Genomic DNA, 25,842 nt, shown 5'->3' with positions numbered 1-25,842 from the left:
CTTGTATCATCATCATCTTCTCACATGAAGAGATCTATTCTACAGATCTGAGTTAGACCTCCAGCAGCCACTGACAGGTTGCTACTGTATCACATTTTATTTGATGTTGAAACAACAGATAGTCTATGATTGAACCAATCACTATAGCTTTCCTGATATATATAAGGCATGCCATAGTTTGTCTTCCATTAAGAAAGAATATAGAGTACTTACCTTCCACATTGTGATGGAAGCTGAGTAGACTTAAGTGGAATATCTACTTGGAATTTGACAACATTGACAAAAAAATGACTATGAATTTTAATATAGTGGAAAAATTAGTTCTGACATGGAAGTAATTTCAAAGTCATTTCCCTGTGCGTAATCATTAATTGATTAGGGTCAATTTAATTCATCATCTGATTTATGTCAATGCTAGTACCAAATTAGAAGGAAGGACAAAAGATAGACACCATTGTATACAATACAGCTCCAACCACCCATATTTATATAAGCTGCTTACTGACAAATAAGTGGATAAAAGTAAAGACATTAACTCTGATTATCACTATTTATTAGAAAATTTAATTAATGTAAAACAGCCACTATAATGAGAGCAATGTAGCACAGAAATCAGTTTAGATAGTGAACACTTGATGCTGCTGACAAGCAAAAAGGGAAAGCAGTCAAGGTCAGTGCTTATTTAGAGTACAGATTCACTTTTAAATAAAATATTGTATGTTTCTGGCAGCCCTCTTTGTAGTGGCCAGAAACTGGAAAGTAAGAGGATACTCATCAATTGGAGAATGGTTGAATAAATTGTGGCATATGAATATTATAGAATATTATTGTTCTGTAAGAAATGACCAACAGGATGATTTCAGAAAAGCCTGGAGAGATTTACATGAACTGATGCTGAGTGAAATGAGCAGGACCAAGAGATCATTATAAACTTCAACAACAATACTGTATGATGATCAATTCTGATGGATGTGGCCATCTTCAACAGTGAGATGAACCAAATCAGTTCCATTTGAGCAGTAATGAACTGAACCAGCTACACCCATCGAAAGAACTCTGGGAGATAACTATGAATCACTACATAGAATTACCAATCCCTCTATTTTTGTCCGCCTGCATTTTTTATTTCCTTCACAGGCTAACTGTATACTATTTCAAAGTCTGATTCTTTTTGTACAGCAAAACAACTGTTTGGACATGTATACATATATTGTATTTAATTTATACTTTAACATATTTAACATGTATTGGTCAACTTGCCATCTTGGGGGGGAAGGAGGGAAAAAATTGGAACAAAAGGTTTGGCAATTGCCAATGCTGTAAAATTACCCATGCATATATCTGGTAAATAAAAACTATAATTAATAAAAAAAAAACTTTAAAAAATTGTATATATAGTTTTGATAAACTATCTTTTCCTTACTTTCTTCTGTTTCTCTTTTTATTGACATGAGACTGCTTGCCAGTCAGAGGGACAAATATATATTCAAATATCAAATTGGCATAAAACCACAAAAATCAATACAAATTTTTAAATTATTATAGAATATGATAGAAAATACAACTAATGTTGCCTCATAGAACAATGAAAAGGAAGAAAGAAGAAAATAAGAATGTAGAAAGGTTGGTGTGTGATCCAGGTCATTCTGAGAGGATTTATAGATAAAACTGGAAGGACAAGAATTCTCATAAAGGTATTATAGAGAAGAGAAATAGTATAGGTCAGGCAGCATTTCTATAGCAGTTTATTTTCATTTCTAGCAACAGTTGATGAAACTACTACATTTGGACTCATTCACCTCATTCCCCAATGTGTTATATGAGGAAGTAGAAATGACTCTCAAGAAAATGAGGTCAAGAAGAGTGATTGATCAATGATCAATGATGAAAGTGACAATTTTAAAGACATTTAGGAATTGGTTTTAGGATATCTCAAAAGAAAGGATTGTAAGATAGAAAGATCACCAGAGAATATTGCTATAACATAATGAAAATAGTTTTAGATTTGGGTTCAGAAGTCCTATGATCAAATATTGGCTTAGTAACTTAATTCCTTTGTGATGAGGGAAAAGTCACTTAAATTTTATCAGGCTCTGTTTCTTTATAATCCATGTAACCATATACCATAAATTGGGTTTCATCATGAGGATTCCATTCAGAAATATATCTTTGGCTCTTTTTTTTTTTTTTTTTTTTTTTTTTGGGGGGTTTTTCTTCCTCAAGTTTTTTTTTTTTTTTTTAATTTTTTTTTATTATATATATATATATATATATATATTTTATAATATTATCCCTTGTATTTATTTTTCCAAATTACCCCCCCTCCCTTATTCCCTCCCCCCGACGACAGGCAATACCATACATTTTACATGTGTTACAATATAGTCTAAGTACAATACATGTGTGTGAATATCATTTTCTTGTTGCACAATAAACATTAGAATCCGAAGGTACATGCAACCTGGGCAGACAGATATTAGTGCTAACAATTTACATTCCCCTCCCAGTGTTTCTTCTCTGGGTGTATCTACCTCTGTCCATCATTGATCAACTGGAAGTGAGTTGGATCTTCTTTATGTTGAAGATTTCCACTTCCATCAGAATACATCCTCATACAGTATCGTTGTTGAAGTATACAGTGATCTTCTGGTTCTGCTCATTTCACTCAGCATCAGTTGATTTAAGTCTCTCCAACCCTCTCTGTATTCCTCCTGCTGGTCATTTCTTACTGAGCAATAATATTCCATAACTTTCATATACCACAATTTACCCAACCATTCTCCAACCGATGGACATTCATTCATCTTCCAGTTTCTAGCTACAACAAAAAGAGCTGCCACAAACATTTTGGCACATATGTGTCTCTTTCCGCTCTTTAGTATTTCTTTGGGATATAATCCCAGTAGTAGCGCTGCTGGGTCAAAGGGTATGCACAGTTTGATAACTTATCTTTGGCTCTTTTTTGCATTTCCTGGAGTTTACAATGAGAATATTAGAATCTGGCTTGAGTTTAGAATTTTACCCACCTACTACAGGAACATTAACATAGTGCTCCTACAGTAATTTCCAAACTTTATATAGTCACATCTCCCCTTTTAACATTAGAGAGGTCACATTCCACCTACATTTTTGGAAGCCAATTTATGCAAAACTTTTATTTGTTCATATTTTGCTCAAATAAAATTAAGACTTTATTATAATTTTATAACATTACAAAATAAATCTTGCATAACACAGCATAGCAAATATAGTAAATAGATATTGATGTACTGACAAGATCCTTTGCAATAACTTTTATAACAAAATAGTAAAAGTTAGCATTTATATAGAATGTTGAGATAGCACATGTAAAGTGTTTTGCAAATCTTATTTAATCCTGACAATTCTGGATTATCATAATAATATAATAATATCTTATTATGATAGCTAGGTGGTACAATAGAGTTCAAACACTAGCTATATCACGCTGAGCAAGTCACTTACAGTTTGCCTCAATTTCCTCATCTATAAAATGACCTGGAAGAGGAAACAGCAAACATTCCATTATCTTTGCCAAAAAAAAAAAAATCCAAATGGGATCATGAAGATTCAGACACTGCTGAACAACAACAACAAAAGGTTCCTTATTGTCCCCATTTTATAGACAGAAAAACTGAGTCTGATAGGGTGGCTGACTTGCCCAGAGTCACACAGTTAATAGTCATTGCTTTTTCTGAACTTATCAAGATCTATTAGAGATCTGATAGCCTTTTCTGTCTTCATTCTTCATAATCTCTTTGCTACATTGACTAACATTATTAACTATAATTTTCTTACTCCATCCTTCCTGGGTTTTTCTATGACTACTAATCTCTTTCCTGGTTCTTCTTCTATCTACTTAACCATTCCTTGTGCTCCCTGGCTGATATTATGATTCCTAATTTTGTGTGTGTATGCATGTGGATGAGTGAGTAGGGTGAGTCTGGGGGGGAGGGGAAGCAGGGTGGTGCAGTGGATTCAGTACTCATTTTCCCAACTTCAAATTTGGCTGTAGACATTTATTAGCAGTGTGACTCATTATTTAACCCTATTGGTCTCAGTTTCCTCATCTGTAAAATGAACTGCAGAAGGAAATGGCAAATCACTCCAGTATCTTTGCTAAAGAAAACCTAAATAGACTCCTGAAGAGTTGGAAATGATTCAAAAAACACTGAACAAGCTATTTGTGTATCCTAAAACTCTGTCCTGGACCCTCTATTCTGTACACTTTTATTTGCTAACTTCACCAGCTTACAAGAGTTTAATTATTATATGGATGTATTGGATGGAGACATCTAAAATTCAATATTTCAAAAACAGAACTATACTTTCTTGCCAAATCCATCCTTCTATAGAATTTCCTTATTCCTATTGTGATTCCCCCCATTTGTGAGCCTGGTGTTATCCTTGAATAGCTACTCTCCTTTATTCTAACTAATAGGACAGTTGCCCCATCTTGCCACTTCTTTCTTTCTTATTTTTAGAATAAATGAATATATAAATGAATAGAAAATAAATTTGTTTATTTTTAACATTGATATTTTTAAAATTTCAAGTTCCGAATTTTCTCTTCCTCTTGCCCTTACTTCATCCATTATCTTGCCATTTCTTCCTTTACAATCTCACTCTCTTTCAACAATTTTTCTTTATTCCTTCAACCAGCTTTAGTTGGGCCCTTATCATCTCTCATCTGAACTACTACAATGACTTCCTAATTGGCCTTGTTTTAAGTCTCCCTAAATTGACTCAAATTTGTATTCACTTGAATATATCTGTGTTAAATAGTTATTTTACTACATTCACTGGCAGTAAGAGGAATTTACTGCTGATCCCTGCATTTGTTGACTCTCATTTGAACTTTGGTTTTGGTGAACAAAGGAGATATATTTATTTAAGAGTTTTATTGAGTCCATCTCCACACAGAGGTGTGATTTTCTTTCAGCTCAGATCAATCCATGCCAATCCCCTACTCAATAAAGTTTACTGATTCCCTAGTGCTTCTAAAACAAAGTATAAATTCCTCTATTTGGTATTTAAAGCTTTTCACAATCTAGCACCAACCTAGATTTCCAATCTCATTACATGTTCCTTTCCTTCCCACACTATGGTTCAGCCAAACTCTAGTCTTCTCTTTGTTCTTCACACCTAAACACTTCATCTCCCATTTCCATGCCTTTGTACTTGTTGTCCCTCATGTCTGGAGCACACTTCTTCCTTACACTTGTCTCATAGACTTAGGCACATCCTTTAAGACATTTCAAGTATTATATTCTACATGAAGCCTTTGCTGACCTTCCCATATGCTAGCATTACTCTCCCTCAAACTCCTTGTATATCATTATTTGAATTTATTTTGTATTTACCCTATAAATCCTTACAAATTCATGTTATATTTTCTGATATAATCTATGCTCCTTTAGTGTAAGAATTATTGAATGTTTTTGTCTTTATATCATCAACAAGCATGAGACTTAGCAGTTGTTAAGTAAATATTTTTGAGTGAACAATTGATTGTTCAGATGGTATCAGGCTAAATATATAATTTTTATTCATCATAAATGAGTTTTCTACATATTCATATTTATAAATATTTAAGTATTTAAGATGAGAATTACTTCTATAGACCAATTAAGGAGCTTCTATTTAATTTGTGGTTACAAGTTTATTTAAATGAGATAAACATATAAAATACTATTTTATAAATGTAGTATTCATGCAGCTACTTTGTTTTGATAGATCAGAATATGAATTTTGCACAGATATGTTAAGTTTTCAGTTTCTTAAATATATGTCAGAGAAAATCTTAGTTATGAAATTATTTTGTTTCATCTCTATTGCTATCATTAAGACAAATGACAATTACTTTTAAAAATTCAAATTCTCATCAAGATACAGAAAATCCAGAATTTTTTGCAATATTGTATAGATACCCAATACCCTATCCTCACATTGTTGCATAATTTTGCACAGAGCTTTCCTTTTAATGGATTTTTAAAAGAAATTTGATTATTCTTGAAACAAATGGAAATGGAAACAATGTTTCCAGCATTGGAACAAATGGAAAAACTTTATCTAGCTCAGCATTCATATTTCTCAATATAAGTGATTGTATGTGAAGCATAGAGTGTGCCCAAATTGAATAAGAAGCCACTAGACCTGCATTTCATCTTGGTTTCAATTCAGCTCTTTAACTGAACACTTCAATACAATTCCTACATTAGATCATTTTCATTTTTAAAATCTGTCAATTATATTACAAATTTCTCTTGATATGGCATTGCTAACAAGAGGCTTATAAAGCAACAAATCTTCCCTTAAGTCACTTTTAACAACATATCCTACATATGTAATTATGTATTTTTATGTTTAACTATATCTATTGCCCCATCTGCCTGTGCCACAAAATGGAAAATTTAGCTTTTCAATTAATTGATTACAAAGGTCTTTCTTCATTAATGTAGGCAGTATTTACTGTCATATTGTTTTCCAGTGCAACAATTTGTCTACCATTTACCAAGATTTGTTCTTAATATGTCCATAGTTTTGAATAGCACCAATGTACCTATTATTAAATGAGGCTTTTTTACATTTAGCAGTTCCTTACTCAATCCTAAAAGAAAGAAATGCAAGAAATCTCATATTACTGAGTGTTTTTAAAAGCAATGTTTTTTAATATTAAAAACATCTAAATTTCTCTGGAAATCCCTTTATCTTGCTAATGTATTCTGCACATATGCTTTCAAGATATTTCTACTCGCTATATTAGGTTTCACACTATATGGAGCTAAAATATCAGCACAAGGCAAACATAATGGTCTTTCCTTCAAAAATGGAACTTGTGAATCTCAATGATAAATATTATAGATCTTATTTCCTGGAATTGGGCTTTTTACTTTGTGTTACTTTATTTCTACTATTTTTACTATCTTTTCATCACTTTGCTTTATTTGCTTTAGCTGCTTCAGGGGATTTCCTATTCCAGCCAGTTTTGTGTGTGTGTGTGTGTGTGTGTGTGTGTGTGTGTGTGTGTGTGTATGAAGGGACATTATTTTCTTTAAAAATTAGAGACAATAAAAAGTTAACATTAAATGTAAATGTGATTGGTGATAAATTTGAATCACTAGGTTAAACTGTTCTTCAGTTGCTTCATTTTAAAAAAAAGTTGTTTCTGTTTTTATTGGGGGGTATTTTATATTTATTATCCTTACCAAAATGAATTATATGGAGGAATATAGTAGATATTGTGCTGTTTTAACTTCCATACAAAAGCTGTTCAACTTCACTTTTCAATATTTTGTATTCAAATGAAGGAAGTAATGCAACATCACAACAAGTAAAAAAAAAAAAAAAAAAAAAAAAAAAAAAAGACATTCCCTACCCTCAAGAAGTTTACAATCTAGCAAAGGAAAAAAAAAACACATAAAAAGGAATTGATGAGGTAGGGAGAAAGTACTTACACAAGGGAAAAGATGAAGAGATGGTCTGGGGCAAGAAATGAACTAGTACAAGTTTGAAAAGAGTTTAGTGTCTGGAGTGGGTACTTCCTCAAATAAAGCTTTGGAGAAAAACTCTGCTTAGAAACTAGCTAATATAAAATGAAATATAGGACAACCCCCCAATGCAATAATAATAGCTAAAATTTATATAGCACTAAAAGCTCGCAAAGTTTTACATATATACATACATACATACACATATACATATATATATATATATATATATACTTTGTGTATGTATGTATTACATATAATACATATGTGTGCTTTGTGATTAAAGATGTATTGATATCCTCATTTATAGATGAGGTAACTAAGACTGAGAGAAGTTAAATGATTTAAACGTGCCTATGTGTCTGAAGTGGGATGGGAATTTAGGTGGCATGGGGGAATAGAGTGCTGGATTTGGAATTAGGGAGAGGTGAATTCAAATCCTGCCTTAATTACTAGTTGTATAACCCTAGTCAAATCACTTAACTTCTCTTGGGATCATTTTTTCCTTTTGTAAAATGGAGTAAGAATAACATCTATTTTACACAATTACTGACATGATCACCTAAAGCACTTTTCAAAATTAAAATTAAAAATTAAAAATGCTATCAAAATCTTGTTAATTGTATTAATCCTGATTCCACATCTAGCACACAACCACTGTCATCTATTTGCAAAACACAATGGACTTGCATCAGAACCTGTTAATATAAAGATTATTGATATAAAATAATAAAAAATATAACTATAAATGTAAATATAAATAATAAAAATAATAACATAATTATCTTTCCTGATATCTCCTTTCCTCCAGGAACTCATAGTACACTCACCTCCAGGTTCATAATAATATCCTACTCACAATCTTCCTTTCTCTAATTTTCCCCACAAAGAGAAAAAGTATGGTACTCAACACTTTTCTTTCAAACCTGCACAATTCACCTTAAATACCAAAAAAGGGCAAGATTCAGGTTTGCCTCTCTACTTTGTTCCTTGATTCTCTTCAGCTTCAGCACCTGTTTGGTCTGGGGAACATCTTCTCCAAGAACTCCATGTTATAGGAATTTTTGGCTTGTCTGCTATTGTCATTCTACTACTGCCCATTATAGGGTTTTTTTTTTGTTGTTGTTGTTGTTTATTTGGTTTGAGTTTTTTGGCAGTCGGGGTTAAGTGACTTGGTTAGGGTCACACAGCTAGTGAGTATCTAAAGCTATATTTGAACTCAGGCTTTCCTGACTCCAAGGCAGGTCCTTACTGTCCCTTTTGAGATGAAGAGTTTCCCTGGATGAATAAAGTGTATATGAATGAGTCCTTGTGTCTATGTATTTGCAAATTTCCTACCCCAAAGTAGTAAACTAAACCAAGAACCCATACTATTCTTCATACAATATATAATACCATATCACAGTAGTTGATCTTACTTGAACCAATTTGTGCCTTCACTGCTGAAAGAAATCATGTTATCTTTTTGCTTTTTTATAATATTTTATATAATTATTATATATTTATAATATATATGTATATTTATTATATAGTATATTATATATAATATTTTATAATATTTAGTCCAATGGCTGGCACATAGAAGGTGCTTTTGTCTTTGAGAGTTTGTAACAAAGTTGAGGGAAAAAATTCTGTACTTGGGACTTAATGAAACATTCACTCTTTACCTCATGCTGAATTGTTGCATCCAGTTTGAAACATACGATGCCCACAGGCAAATGTGTGTTCATTAAGAACTATGATAATAAATATCAGGTTTTTTTGTCCGTATGTAAACCTGTTACAGGTAGAGTGAGGGAAGCTGGAGGTGAGAAATGGGTATGGAGAACTTCTTGACTATGAGAATTTTGAGATATTGGAATAGGCTAACAAAAGAATTTTTTTCTTCTATTTCCTTTTTTTCCTGAAAATACAGGATTTGCTTAGGTATTGACTATAGTTGCAAGTAATATCAAGCATCAGATGATGTAATTTCTTCTAAACAATGTAATTAAAATTGTGGCAGCTTTATTTCTTTTTTTTTCCCTTTGGTTCCATGGTTCCCTTCTTTTTCTCCAAAATATATTTTTTAAAATTTTTTATTAATTTTATAATTATAACATTTTTGACAGTACATATGCATAGGTAATTTTTTTTTACAACATCATCCCTTCTGTTCCAAATTTTCCCCTCCTTCCCTCCAGCCCCTCCCCTAGATGGCAGGCATTCCCATATATATTAAATATGTTATAGTATATCCTAGATACAATATATAGGTGCAGAATTGAATTTTTTTGTTGTTGTTGCAAAGGAAGAATTGGATTCGGAAGGTAAAAATAACCTGGGAAGAAAAACAAAAATGCAAACAGTTTACACTCATTTCTCAGTGTTTCCTTCTCTGGGTGTAGCTGATTCTGTCCATCATTGATCAATTGGAACTGGATTAGATCTTCTCTATGCTGAAGATATTCACTTCCATCAGAATACATCCTCATATAGTATTGTTGTTGAAGTGTATAATGATCCCCTAGTTCTGCTCATTTCACTGAGCATCAGTTGATATAAATCTCTCCAAGCCTCTCTGTATTCATCCTGCTGGTCATTTCTTACAGAGAAATAATATTCCATAACATTCATATAACATAATTTAACCAACCATTCTCCAATCGATGGGCATCCATTCATTTTCCAGTTTCTAGCCACTACAAAAAGGGCTGAAAATTGTGGCAGCTTTATTTCTACTGTAACAAATGTTTGCATTAAAAATAGACAAAGAAATTTATATTTTAAGTTTCTTACTAGTAAAAAAAAAACACATTTAATCAGATTTTTTTTAAAATCCCCTTTTGGTCCTTAAAAATACCACTATGTTTGTTCCTTTTATTTTCCTGGAATTAAAAAAAATAAATAATAGACCATTTAATTCCACATAAATTTGTTTTTGTTATAGCAAAAAAAGAAAGCTCCAAATTTGAAAGGGAAATTTTATTGAAAGAAGATAAGGTGCTTATTTACAAGAAGGTATCAAGTAGGAATTTATATATCATACAAAAAATGTATCTATTGAATCTAGACTCTAAATCATGTGGCATAATTAATGTTCTGTTAAAAGTAATTTAAGATATATACATGTGTTTGCACATAAATTCCTATTTTAATTATTCACTAAATGAAAAGAACTTATTAAATGTCAACTGTCAGCCAAGCACTTAGAGGGACAATGGAAATAGAAAGATATAAATGAAACAGTCTTTACTTACAAATAGATTACATTCTGTGGGAGAAGGAGGGAAGACACCAATATATATACACATATATATATGTATATATGCATATATATACATATACATATATATACACATATATATGTATATATACATACATATGTATATATACATATATATATATAAGTTGGGGTCAACTGAGTCAATCAATTAAATCACCCCATCCCACTTAAAACAAAATTAAAAGGCAAAAAAGCCTTTCAGAATCCTTTAAGTTTTAAAACTATGATTCATATATCTCCACAATTGATAAGAAAAAGGATGATGTTTTATTTAGTTCATATACTCATAGAAGATAGAATATATTTAAATACAGAATAGATCTTAGAGATCATCTTCTACAATAATTTCATTTTACCAACAAGGAAACTGAGTCAATTTGCTCAAAGTGAGACAAAGTGAGTGACAAAGATAGGAGAATGGAGCGTCCTACATGTAATATAGTGACAGACATTTTTTTTCCAAACTGGTAAATGCTGATTGAAGCAGCTAGATTGGTGCATTGGATAGAGTATCTGTCTTGGAGTCAGGAGTACCTCAGTTCAAATCTAACTTCAGACAATTAACACTTCCTATTCTTGTGACCCTGGAAAAGTCACTGAACCTCAATTGCCTCACAAAAAGGAGAAGAAAAAAAAGTAAATGGTGCCAATCATCAAATAGAAAAAAGTGATATCTTCAGAATTCATCTTTTCATCCCACTAAGCTGAATCTTCAAACAAGCATATGCTATATATATTTTTTTCTATATACATCTTTTCTTTTCTATATACATCTGTCTCTGATTGCTCTGTTGCTTTAGACTGCTATATATTCAAGGAAAGAATTGAAGTTTTCAAAGACATTTATTCAAATATCAGAGTAAAAGACCAAAAATAATCAATAAAGGTAAAGTAACTACCCACTGAACAAATTTCACATAATTTTGACAAAAAATAATGTATTATATTTCATATGAATTAACTTCAATAGGTCATTCATTTTGTGAGCCACAACAACATCTTCTTCATAGCCTATATTTAGATTCACAAATGCGCCTTTTATAGGTCATTGTCCCTTATGTGGGCTTTTTTTCTATCCATCACTGTCAGTTGTATTTTTAGTTGTAAATTTAGAAACATGCTTTATACATTATACTTATTCTACAAATATTGAACAGTAATAACTGTTATATCTGTTAGTAATTTTCTTTTAATTGTCACTAGACTAGAGAAGACCATCAAACAGAAGCCAAGGTCCAGCAGGTAGAAAAAATCCAACATTTCTCCTTTGACCCAGAGATCCCATTGAAAATATGTCTCCATATGATTTTACAGTTGAGTTGTGTGAGATATTGGTATTCCAAACCTTCCCAAATCTGTATTGACGATCATAATATAAAAGAGAGATGAACTTTTTATGCTTAGCCCCAAATGATAGTATTAGTAGCAGTTGATAAAATATGCAAAAATGGCAAATTTAGGCTTAATTGAAGAGGAAATTTTCCAATAATGAAAGCTATTTCGAAGTAGACTAGACCAAATCATGTTGGAAAGGATTTCCCTTCACTGAATATCTTCAAGCAGAAGCTAGATTAGCACTTATTGGGTATGCTCAAAGAACATTCTTATTCAGGAATGGTTTAGAATTGGCATCCTTTCCAACTCTGAAATTCTTTTAATCTGTGACATAATATAGAAAGTTGGAAGGAGATGGGATTTGCACTGGGTCTCAAATGATAAATAGTATATTACCATACATTCCCCAATGCCCAACATCTATAATGGTGCCTCACACATATAAGCCTTTAATAAGAATTTGTACGTTAGTATGATACATGGAGAGGAATGGGAGGATATTTGGGTGGGAGAGAATTAAATGAAAAAAGGCTTGGAGGTAAGAATAATTTAGGGGACAGATAATAAGCATAAAAATCGAGAGAAAAGATTTTTCACCATTTTATCTTCTATAGGAGACATTTGTCTCTACACCATCATCACCATGACCATTGCAGGTCAGTTCCCTCTGAGGTTTATTTCCTTTACATTGTATTTATCTTGTCTGCACATAATTATTTACAAAATTATTTTATAAGAATTATTATAATAAATTATATCCATTATAATACATGATATATTTATGTATAAAATCTCTATATAAGAACATGTAAGTTTAAATAATTTTATAAATAAAATACAATATGTCATCTTTTAATGTCAGAGAAACTGAGGCAATACAGAGATTGATTTTTAATCTTTTAATTTGGAGAATTTTAGGCTAGCCAACCAAATGGAAGTCATTGTTCAAAAATCATTTGTCCTTGAGGAACTGAAGCTAAAAAATGTCTAGCATTTTACAGTTGTTGTCTTTACTTCAGAGAGAGAGAGAGAGAGAGAGAGAGAGAGAGAGAGAGAGAGAGAGAGAGAGAGAGAGAGAGAGAGAGAGAGAGAGAGAGAGAGAGAGAGAGAGAGAGAGATGAGAGAGAGATGAGTTAACTTATTATTTACAAGCTTAGATCATGGCTCAGTTCCTGTCAGAGAAGGGAGTAAGACCATTCTTGGATAGATAGGGAGATTTCTAAAGGGCATAAGCAGGAAACAAACATAATTCTACTCCAGGGTAGTTTTGGAACCAAGATGGAGGTCAGAGTGGCAGGCCTGGATCATTGTTTTTCTTTTCTATCCTTCTATATCACAATGGTATGCAGGGACTCAATTCCCAGTATTAATGGCAAGGAAGGGGGGGAGCCAGCCCCCAACAATCTTCCTCATTAGAACTTAAGCTTTTTGAGAGCAAAAATTTATGTTGGCTATTATTTGCATCCATAGCATGAATAGCATGAACTGGAACAAATATAGTGAACACTTAATAGGGAAGGAAGCACTTCCCATATACCAGGTATTATGCCAAGGGCTTAAAAAATATTATCCCATTTGATCCTCACAACAACCTTTGAAGGTAGTGGCTATTTCCATTTTACAGTTGAGGAAACTGAGACAAACAGATTGAATGATTTGCTTTGATTCACACTGCTAGTAAATCAAGTCTTCCTGACTTCAGGCTCAGCACACTATCTACTGCATCACCTAGCTACTACATAAATATTTCTTGACTGGTAAGATAAGAAAGGTAAATTGTAAACTGTGTATATGTGTGTGTGTGTGTGTGTGTGTGAAGGGAAGGGAGAATGTTTTTGCTTATTTTATACCATAGTAAGAAATTTAGACTTTATCCTAAAGATACTTTGGAATCAATGCCATGATTTTATAAAGATTTGTCTTTAATTCAACAAATATTTATTTAATTTATTAATTTTAATATATGTGTCCCATTTATTAATATCTATTTAATTTTATTAATATAAATTTAATTTATATAATTAATTCAACAGATAGATTTTTAAATAACTGTTTTAGTGCTGTGAGAAATAAATAATCTCCATTCTCAAGTAATATAATAGACAAGATGGTGGTAGTTGGAATGGACTAGGGAAAGAAGCTTTTTTATAAAGTAACATTTCAAATCACAATGTCCTAGACTTGATGAATAATTAAATATGAAGTCTTAAAGGAAATGAAGAGGTCAAATGCTACAGATTTCAAGCCTGGAATGTTATGCCTCAGTTTCTGTGAATTGTTATACCTCAGTTTCTCTGAATTGTTCTGCTTCAGTTTTCCTGGTGGCAACTTCCCCCCCCCCTTTTATTGCTCCATTGGGACTGAGAGAATGGGGCCTCTGACCACTCTCACATTCTAAAAAGTGATAAAGCTCCAGATGGCTTATCTCAAATGCTTGGTTGTCTCCTGATTCAGAGTCTTGTCTCCTGCTTGGCCATCTTCTTGACTCCCAACCTGTCAGAACTAAAATGTTATGGTCCTTTCCTGGAATTTCCACTCACCCAATGCTCTGCCCCACTTGCCTTTGTTATCCTGTTAGCTGGAGCCCTATAAAAGTCTCTGGAATTACTTGCTGGTTGCTGGATGCTTTGAGACAAGAGTCCCATCCAAGCCGGCTGGCTATGGCTACCCAAAGTTCTCTACTATTAAAATATTAAAAACCCTAATCTCTGTCTTGCTTCAGTTTCTCTGGCATTACAGGAAAAAGAACAATATTATGTAAAATATTTTTCCTTTCTAATGTGTATATGGAAAATAGAGAGAGAAGTAAATGTACTTTAGCTGTGGAAAAGTGTGGTAAATGTTACCTCCTTATTTTACCATCCATTTCTAATTTATAAGAAAAATATTTGCTACAGAACTTTGTACCTATATTGGTAGCACTCCTGAAAGAGGAAATTTTACATAGATTAACCCCAGGGAATCACTCAAGCCCCATGCCCCTAAAACCTGTGGGTTTTGTTGTTGTTTTTTGTTTGTTTTTTGCTGAGGCAATTGAGGTTAAGTGACTTGCCCAGGGTCACACAGCCAGGAAATGTTAAGTGACCAAGACTAGATTTGAACTCATGTCTTCTTGATTTCAGGACTGGTGCTCTATTCACTACACAAACTAGCTGCCCCCCCATACTAACTAGCTGCCCTTAAATCTTGTGTTTTAAAAACCAGCTAGGTGACATAGTGGAAAGAACACTGAGCCTGAAAGACCTGGGTTCAAATCTTGCCACAGACATTTACTAGATGAATGATCCTGGACAAATTACTTAATTTCTGCTTCAGTTCACTCAATTGTTAATCAGGGTTAATAATAGTATCTATCTCATAGGGTTGTTTTGATGACTAAAGGAGATAATACATAAAAAGAAAGTAGTTAATAAACACATATTTTTTCTTCCTGCCCCTTTAAAAGTAACAATTGATTACTCACAGAAGGTTTACTGAGAAAAATTACTTTCTGAAAAGTTCTTTCATCAGTTTAGCATCTACACACATCATCATTTCCAGAATTTGGATATTTCTCATGGTTAAGACAAGTTTCATTTCATTCACTTTTAATACCAACTCAATCAACATAATATGTATATATTTAGAGAAGAAAAATTCTAAAAAATGAAATGAGAAAAACAAAAGTTTATTATTTAATATATTCATTTATTTGAAGTTAGAAGAGGCTTTAGAGGACCTCTAGTCCAACCATTTCAAGATCACCCATGGAGGTGTTAGAGCTGGAATTGGAACCTAGGTCCTCTGACATCTAACTCCAATATTGTTTCCACAGTACCTTGTTTTTTCTCTGATGCACATCAAGCTGTTTCCACTGGATCAACTGGGCTTTGGTGTGAATGTTTTTCTTCTGCTATTTCTAAAGAAAATATGAGTCTTGATATCATTATGACTCCTTTTATACTTCTTGTATCATAGATACCTTCCAGAGTTTTCAACTCTTTTGGAAAAATGGCATAGGAAGAAGGGAAGTAATCATTATACACTGAAATTATCCTGAACTGAGGATGAGAAGCAACAATCTTAGTAGTTAGCACTTAAAAAATTATTGTGTAAATACATTTCTAAGTGGAACAATGCTGGCCCTTAGGGATAGCTAAGGAGGCCAGATAAAATAATTCAAAGTGTTCTGTTTTTCTACAAAGCCTCCCTTTAATAATAATAATAATAACAACAATAATAATAATAATTAATATTATATAGTCCTCACAATGTGCCAGGAATTATGCTAAATGTTTGATGCTCAGTTGATGCTCACAACAATCATGGGAGGTATTTACTATCATCACCCTTATTTTACTGATGGGGAAACTGAGGCAGGGGGGGACAAGTGACTCATCCAGTGTTACACAGCTTGTAAGTTTCTGAGGCTAGATTTGAATGCAAGCACTCTAATCATTGTATTACTTAGTTGTCACCAGCTCTATGAGTACTTTTTATTTGTTGGTTCACAAAGGCCTACATTTCTAAATAAGTCTCCAAATGTTGGAGGACCAAATGTTGTAATGTTGTAAATGACCAAGGTATTATCCACAGCCAGCTGCAACATATAAATTCTCCTTTTTAATATCAAGGCAATTTGGGCATGTGTTCTCTGTGGTATTATATAGCATTTGATCTCTTCTGTTTATGCTTTCCAAATATTTATTATGGTCCATAATCTTTCTTTATGTGAATGCTCTAAACCCAACAATGAAAATTTGTTATCTTCTGAAAAAGAGCGTAGGCATTAATTTCAAAAGTTCATTATTTTCACCCAGAAAATGGTTACCTGATAAGAAACTGAGCCTTGAAATTCCTTACTAACAGTATCTGTGAATACTAAGTTGTACATCAAAGTGCCAACATAAAACCATGAAACCATTGGCCAACAGCATCAAGGAATATAAAATTACTTTAAATAGGCAATAAACAGATGTTATAACAGGAGGCCCAGAGATTTTCTCTGGTGCCCAAGTCACTCCCTAGCAGAAAGTAAGATGTTTATGAAGATTACATTAGCTCTTTCAAGTCACTAGGAAATTATCCAATACTGTAGAGGGCACAACACAGAGGTTTGCTACAGGGGAATGACAAGGACTGGGAAAAAATGGTAATTTACAATATAATTCATATCTCCCTACTACCAAGTTCAAAAAATGCTGATCATTATGAAGTGAATTGCAGCAGTAGTGTTTAAAATGTGACCCTCAGGTCTGAAAATTTTGCATAATTTCCCAAAATTATTTCGCCAAAGTTATTATGTTTATTCACCTAGTTCCCTCCTTTACATATTTCTTTCTGGTCACACCTTGGGAAAAAATGAAGAAAAATTCTTTCAAGAGGTTCTTTCATCCCATTTTTCCTCTCACCTCCCAATGTATGAAGTAAAAATTGCTACTAACAGTAGGGGCTTTTCAGTGTGGAAAGTTTTTTGTCCTTTTTGGGACTAATAAATAGTTAAAGTCAAGTTGTAACTGGCTGCTTGCTAACATTTGGGAAGGAAGAAAAGACTAGCCAGCATTTACTGTGCTAGTGGGACAGTGGCCAGCTGTCTCTCTTCTAACTAAAACTGGAGGCCTGTCAATACCTTTAAGGTACATTTTCTGTTCTGCAGAAGTTCATTGAGTCTATTTGAGCTTTAGTTACTGCCTCTTTGTTTCCTAATTTTTTTCTTTCCATTGATGCTAAACTACAAAACCAAGTACTTGAAAGTTATCGCTTCAGTTTAACAAACATATATTTATTAAGTGTCTACTATGTTCAAAGCACTATGTTAAGCACTGGAGAACAAAGAAAAGAAGGAAATACTCCCTGACTTCCAGGGACTTACTGAGAGGTGATTAAGGTAGTTGGACTATAATAAATTTGTCCTTAAGATTACATTTCTTTTTCTACCTTCCTACTTACACTTTTGCAGGGGAAAGACCAAAAAAAAAATTTTGGAGTTGAGAAACTAGAAGACCCAGGATCCGCAGAACTCTTGGTAGTTTGTTGGGAGGACAGCCTCTAGAGCAGAAGCTGATTAGATATTGTTTTCTCATCCTAGCACAGAGTGAGGAATCCGGCAGAGAGACCCAAGGCTTGACAACCAGGAAATAACTGTTGAAGATATAGTCTTGACCCTGAGGGTACTGTACACCTAGGAGCTGATGCTGCTCAGTGTCTGAAAAAACTTGGCACATAGAGCTCACAGATGAAAGACTAAGACTTTGAAAGCAGAACATGGTATATAATTTGAAGAACAACATGACTTTTTCTTAGGACTGGTCAGGAAACTAGTATGAGGGGCTGCTACTTTTTTGAAAAGAGCTATGCTTTAAAATTAAGAATAGAACAAGAACATCCTGCTCTTGAGAAAGAAGTAGCACCATAACCAAGGAATTTGAGCTGACTCCACAAACTAGAAGCAGAAAGAAATTCCATATGTCTCTTGAAGTCATGTCAGTAGAGAGAAATATTAGAGACAAACAAGGACATTGGTATACACACAAAACAAACTAGAAGAAAGTAAGCATGGCAGGAACTATGCAATGGCAACATTAGAAGATACCAATATTTCTAAAACTTCAAAAGTATGAGTTGTACCTTGAGTCATGGACACTGACCAAGGATGTTTTGGGCAAATGTTTAATAATTTGTTGTCTAAAAAATATACACAAAATTTTTAAAAATTTAATCTGTTTTAGTAATATTTTTCCATCACTTTCTTATGTCTAGAAAATCAACAAAACAATTCAAGCTTGATTTATAGTATTTCTGTTTTTCAAAGTATAAATGCTAATACTTAACATTTAACAATTGGCTTAATTAGTTTGAGCTGGCACAAACATATCCCCTGGATCTCACCACATGCGATTGCTATGTATAGGCTACATATGTTCCCTATATATGCATCTCTTTATGTGTATTCCCTAAACATGTCTATTTTTCTCACTTTTGGAATTTGTATGAATGGGATAGTGTATACCAAATTTATGAGTGAATTGTTTTATGGATACTTTTTCTTATCAATTGATTTTGTTTTCAACTAATGATGTTCTTTGGCTGACAAATAAAAGTAAACATATCAGTGGGGGCTCTTAAATTATGGATGGCTCTGATAATTTGCACATTCACACTATATCTTGAACCTAAGATGGTCTTGTCTAAGGGACCCACTCTGTGAGGAAGAGGGTGGCCATTAGGTGCTAACCACAAAGATTTTATATATATATATATATATATATATATATATATATATATATATATATACACACACATATGTGTATGCATATACATGTGCATATATGCACTATACAAATATACAATGTTCTATTATGTATACACCTGTATGTGCATGTGTATATATACATACATAGTTATATAAAAAGTCATTTAGTGGGTGTGTGAAAAACATTAACTAGGGCAATCAACTAATCAAACAACAGTATTCATTAAGTGCCAGACATTGTGTTAGATGCTGGGTAGCAGTGGTAGGAGCAGGGGAAAAAAGCAAAACAGTTCCTATCCTCAATCAGCTTATATTCTACTGGGATCTGGAAACACCTGGTATAAGAGAAAACTCTTGAGCTGAGTTTTGAAGGGAGTTAGGGATTTCAAGACTCAAAAGTAATGAGGGAGAGAATTGAGATATATAGAAGATAACCTATACAAGAGTGCATAGACAGGCAATAGAACCTTATTCATGGATAACAAAAAAAAATTTACAAAATGTGGAACATAGAGTGTATGAATGAAATTTAGAAAGCAAAATTGGAGTCACACTGAAGGGCTTTAGGAGTTAGTATTTTGGCCTAGAGGCAAAAGAGAGCCACTGATGCTCCTAGAGCTGTTCTGTGCTTTATAAATGTCAATTTACTAGTAGTGTACTGGGTGGATGGGATCTGGTAGAGATAAAGAGACCAATTAGATCATTTCAATAGTTCAAGTGAGGAGTGATAAAGGTTTGACGTATTTAACAAGATAATTTATTAACTTATTAACAAGTTAATTAATTATTATACTCGTTATGCTAGTTATGTTATGGACATTATACTAAACACAAAAAGAGTTTAAAAACTATCTTCCCTTTTTCATTTGATTGATTACATCATTAAGATTGCCATAGTTTGTTAAACCCCCACTGGAATAATCAATGGTAGATATATATCTGTATATAATTATATATTACATCTACATTTATATCTACAATTTATGCACCCATGTATGATTTTATTATATATAAAATTTACATAAGTATAGGTATATGTGTGTGCATATTTCTCCCCATAACTGAGAAAGGAAAATGGAATAACAATGTGGCTTACAATATAGAGAATCTCCTTAGGTAACTGAATTTCCATCCTACAAGACACCAGCTATTGGATAGATTGGTTGAATAATGGAGAGATATACAGAAAACTATATTATGTTCTAGGCTTTCAGATATACCCTGTGGTTAACAAGACAGCTCATCCAATTGCCACATTTTTTGATAAAACAAAAAAAAAATGTCTCATTGAAATCTCAGCTATAAGTAGAAGACAACCAGGAGCTAATAACTGCTGCTGCTGATACTAATGCTAGTTCACATTCATAAAGATTTTCAAGGTCTCCAAAGTGTTTTGTATTCATTATCTTGAATGCTTAGAACTATTCTGTGAAGTATGTCTATTATTATATGTCTTTTACCAACAGGGAAACTGAGATATGAGAAAAGTTAAGTTCTGTGTTCCAAGTCATACAACTAGTATGTGTCTCCCTTTTTCTAAGTCCAGTTTTCTATGCATTTTAAGCATAATCTTAATACACAAACCATGCAGGGGAAAGGGAAACAGTTCAACACACAGTCCCCTTGCTGCCTTTCAATGGGTAAGTTTGCTCGTTCTCTCTCTCTCTCTCTCTCTCTCTCTCTCTCTCTCTCTCTCTCTCTCTCTCTCTCTCTCTCTCTCTCTCTCTCTCTCTCTCTCTCTCTCTCTCTCTCTCTGTCTCTCTCTGTCTCTCTCTGTCTCTCTCTGTCTCTCTCTCTCTCTCTCTCTCTCTCTCTCTGTCTCTCTGTCTCTCTCTCTCTCTGTCTCTGTCTCTGTCTCTGTCTCTCTGTCTCTGTCTCTGTCTCTGTGTCTCTCTGTCTCTCTGTCTCTCTCTCTCTCTCTGTCTCTCTGTCTCTCTGTCTCTCTCTCTGTCTCTCTGTCTCTGTCTCTGTCTCTCTCTCTCTCTCTCTCTCTCTCTCTCTCTCTCTCCTCTCTCTCTCTCTCTCTCTCTCTCTCTCTCTCTCTCTCTCTCTCAACTATTAGAATCTCTGGTCTGCTCTTCATCCTGCCTAAGACTTCCTAGCATATGGTATCCATGTGTGTATATAATAATTCGATGTAGTTCAGGTTTGAATGGCTTCACACTCTGCCTACCATACTACTAACCCAATTCACTGCTCTCACCTTTCATGATATTAGCAGATAAAAATAATTACTGATAAAATTTGTCTCATTTACTTAGTGGATATGTCTCTAAGTGCAAATGGGCTAACTTAGCTCTGTCAGGTGTATCAAACAAAAGATTCCTTTAATTCCATTTGCAAAGGAAATAAGGAAATATGGCCTGGATATAGAGAGGATCTGTGAAAAATTTCTTACATAACCTTTGGCTCCGACCATATCATTGAATGTAATAAACTAAGTGAAGGCCTCTCATGGGAATGAGGCCTTGAATTACGCCTTAATTGTGACTTGAGACTTTGCAATAACAAGTTGAGATATAGCTAAAAAGCTGCAGGTGTTCTATTGTTTTAAATGAACATTTCCCATCATGTTCCCCCACACACACCTCCGAATTAGCATTTAAGTACTTCTTTTAAAGGTGAAAATGGCTTTGGGAATTCAGGTAACAGAATTATCTCATCCAAGCATATCTGCTTGTATAGCAGTTCTCTAGAGAAATTTAAATTAAGTTTGTTATTTAGTAGTATTCTTTCATTTCTGGGATATATTTTCACATTTAGAATGTAATCCTGGACTTCTTCAGATAATGGGAGAAAAGGTGCGGGGTGGAGGCTTCTGCTTTTAGGATTTATTTAATCTTATATTTCATAGTTTGTGTTTTGCACTCCCCTACTGCTGATACCTTGAATGTTGGGAGTTGCCCTTTATGGTAATAAATCTTTTTTTTTTTTTTTTTTTTTGGCTTTTTGCCTTGAGGGTCTCTGATTTTAATTTGGGTAAGAGTCACTGTCCCATACATCAATTATACACAAGCGCTATTTTACTAAAAAGACTGTTGAGTTATATATGATGAAGAGATATAGGATTATGTTATGTCCAATGCTCTCAAATATACTCTCTCTCTCTCTCTCTCTCTCTCTCTCTCTCTCTCTCTCTCTCTCTCTCTCTCTCTCTCTTTATATATATATATATATATATATATATATATATACATATATACATATATACATATATACATATATTTATCATTTATGAGACCTTTTCCAGAAACTCTCTCAAAGTTAATTTTGTCAACACATAGAAAAGTAAAGGATGATTTAACATGTAGTTCTTACCTTTGGGCTGATTTTTGCTCTGGTAAATGTACATTAAAAATAATAGAGCAGGGGCTGCTAGATGATGTAGTGGATAGAGTACCAGCCCTGAAGTCAGGAGAACCTGAGTTCAAATCTGGCCTTAGACACTTAACACTTAATAGCTGTGTAACCCTGAGCAAGCCACTTAACCCCAATTGCCTCAGGGGAAAAAAACAGAGCAAAAGACTATAAAAAGAAGATGTTCTTATTTTATAATGTCAGCCATCAAGATTACATTGAGTCATATACCATAATTATGGTATATGAATGCTATGGAATATTATTGTTCTGTAAGAAATGATCAACAGGAGGAATTTGTTTTTTGTTTTGTTTTTTTTTTTTGTTTTGTTTTTTTGTTTTGTTTTTTTTTTGTTTTTGTTTTGTTGTTTTGTTTTGTTTTGTTTTGTTTTGCTTTGCTTCTGTTTTTGTTTTTGTTTTGTTTCCCTTCCCAGATTATTTTTACCTTGTGAATACAATCCTTCCTTTGCAACAACAACAACAACAAAATTCGGTTCTGCACATATATATTGTACTTAAGATATACTATAAGATATTTAATATGTATGGGAATGCCCACCATCCAGGGGAGGGGGTGGAAGGAAGGAGGGGAAAAACTCGGAACAGAAGGGAGTACAAGGGATAATGTTGTAAAAAAAAAAAATTACCTATGCATATGTACTGCTAAAGAAAATGTTATAATTATAAAAATTAATTTTAAAAAATGCTTAATAAAAAAAAGAAAAAAAAGATTACATTGAATCTTTTTGATACGCAGGTGACACTGTATGTGCTTCCTCTGACAAGGTTGACTATGCAAACTTTGAATGCAGGTTGTACAGAATTTGTATGTATTTGTCACTCAAGAATCAAGCTAGTCAAGTCCAGTGAGACTTATCTCATCCTTGAAAAATTTGTCATCAAGAAATCTTTTTGGAGGGTTGAGAGCAATTTGTGAAAGTCCATAATCTGCAGCATTGGGGTGAGGTGGTAATCCTTGTCAATGAATAGAAGGTGTGTGGTATGGAAGAAAGAATTGTGTCTCTGGAACTGGATGATCTAGACTTAAAATCTTGGCTTTGCTATTTAATTGTCTATCTGACAATGGGAAAGTCACTAGAGTTCCCTGACCTCAGTTATAAAATAAGCAAGTTAAATTAGAATACCTCTGACTTGCTTTATAGCTTTAGACGTAAGATCCTTCATTGCTAGTTTTCCTTTAGATGTTTGTTATCTCCATTTCTCTCATTTAATTTTTCTCTTGCCTCTAGGGTCAAAACTCTTCATAACTTAGACCCCCTTCCTACCTTTCCAGTCTTCTTACACTTTAATCCCCAACATATATTCTTTGATCTAATGACACTGGTCTCCTGGGTGTATCTTGTACAAGACACTCCATCTCTTGGCTCCAAGCATTTCTCTTGCTGTATACTATTCTCACACTCAGACTACTGACCTCATGTTTTTTTTTAAGTCCTAACCACAATTCTACTTCCTACAGGAATTCTTCCTTTTTTACAATTAATTTTATAGACATTTATTTCATTCTTCCACTACCAATTTCTTTTTTATTGTTTTATTTTTTTCTGGTTCTACATGTACATTAATTTTTAATACACATTTCTTTATTAATCATGTTGGAAGAGAAAAATCAGAAAAAAAGAGAAAAACCATGAGAGAAAAAGAAGAAAAAAAAAAGTGAACATGGCATATTCATTCTCCATAGTTTTCTCTCAGAATGTAGATGGCATTTTCTATCCAAAGTTTATTGAGATTACTTTGGATTACTGAACCTCTGAAAGGAACCAAGTCTTTCATAATTGATCATCACACTCAATCTTGTTGTCATTGTATTGTTTCACTCAGTATCTGGCTGGATCAAAAGGTATGCACAGTTTTGTAGCTCTTCAAGCATATAGAAAGCCTTCCCTAAGCCTGCTTTAAAAATACATGGATGGAAATTTTTTTTAAATTTCAATTAAATATTTTTTTCTAAGGCAAAAATTTAAGCTATTGATGCATGAATTTCCAGTATAAATAGTAAAAGTTTATGTAAACTGTACCATTTTTATAATAATTTTTATTTTGCTATAGTCAAGTATATAGTAACATAAAATGAAAAATGTTAGAACAAAAGTTGTATGACAAGGTTTAAGGAGAATATTCAATCTTTAAAGGAAGTAAATTAACTCCTGAATGACAAAATAATTGTTTCTCTATGTTTTCTGCAATATATCCTTGTGACAGGCAACAAAGTCAAAGTTAGAATAGGTGAATTTAAATGTATTAGCACAGTAGTAGTCTAAGTGGATTTTTAGCACAGAAAATGGATTTTAAAGGGTTTTGTAGATTTCTTATCTGGATCAGCTGCTATGGTTCAAAGAATAATGTGATATGAACTACAGGTGCTGAACCACTTATAGTTTTTCTGATCTTTTGAAGCCTCCAAAGTTTATGACCTGGTCAATTTCACTTCTGATATTCTATCACTTAAGATCAGAGAAAAACAAATATAAAAGAGACAGAAAGAATGGTGCCATGTTTTCATGGCCACATGGGGGGAGATAGGCTTCTAACAGTAACAGGACATTACTATCACTTCTGTCCCCAAATTGAGGTTTATGACATTTCTTCCCCATGGCTTAAACAGCGCCAGGGAAAGAAAATTTACCTGTTCTTGCCTTAAGCATGCAAATTCAGGTCCAGCTGAATACCCATTGGCTATTCAACGATTAGCTTAAGATAAAAGGAATCCAAATACTTTTCACAATTTATCAAGTATTCCTCCTCTTTTGGATCTACTAAATTTCTTATCAGTTTATGTTGTCCTCCAAGATAGTGAATAAAAATAGCAATCTAGTGTTTGACAAACCCAAAGATCCCAACTTTTGGGATAAGAATTCATTATTTGACAAAAACTGCTGGGAAAACTGGAAATTAGTATGGCAGAAACTAGGCATGGACCCACACTTAACACCATATACTAAGATAAGATCAAAATGGGTCCATGATTTAGGCATAAAGAACGAGATCATAAATAAATTAGAGGAACATAGGATAGTTTACCTCTCAGACTTGTAGAGGAGAAAGGAATTTGTGACCAAAGGAGAACTAGAGATCATTATTGATCACAAAATAGAAAATTTTGATTACATCAAATTAAAAAG

The sequence above is a fragment of the Sminthopsis crassicaudata genome, chromosome 4 (assembly GCF_048593235.1).
Source record: "Sminthopsis crassicaudata isolate SCR6 chromosome 4, ASM4859323v1, whole genome shotgun sequence".
Taxonomy (NCBI): Eukaryota; Metazoa; Chordata; class Mammalia; order Dasyuromorphia; family Dasyuridae; genus Sminthopsis; species Sminthopsis crassicaudata.
The sequence above is the reverse complement of the archived record's forward strand: the minus strand, read 5'-3'. Positions refer to the sequence as shown.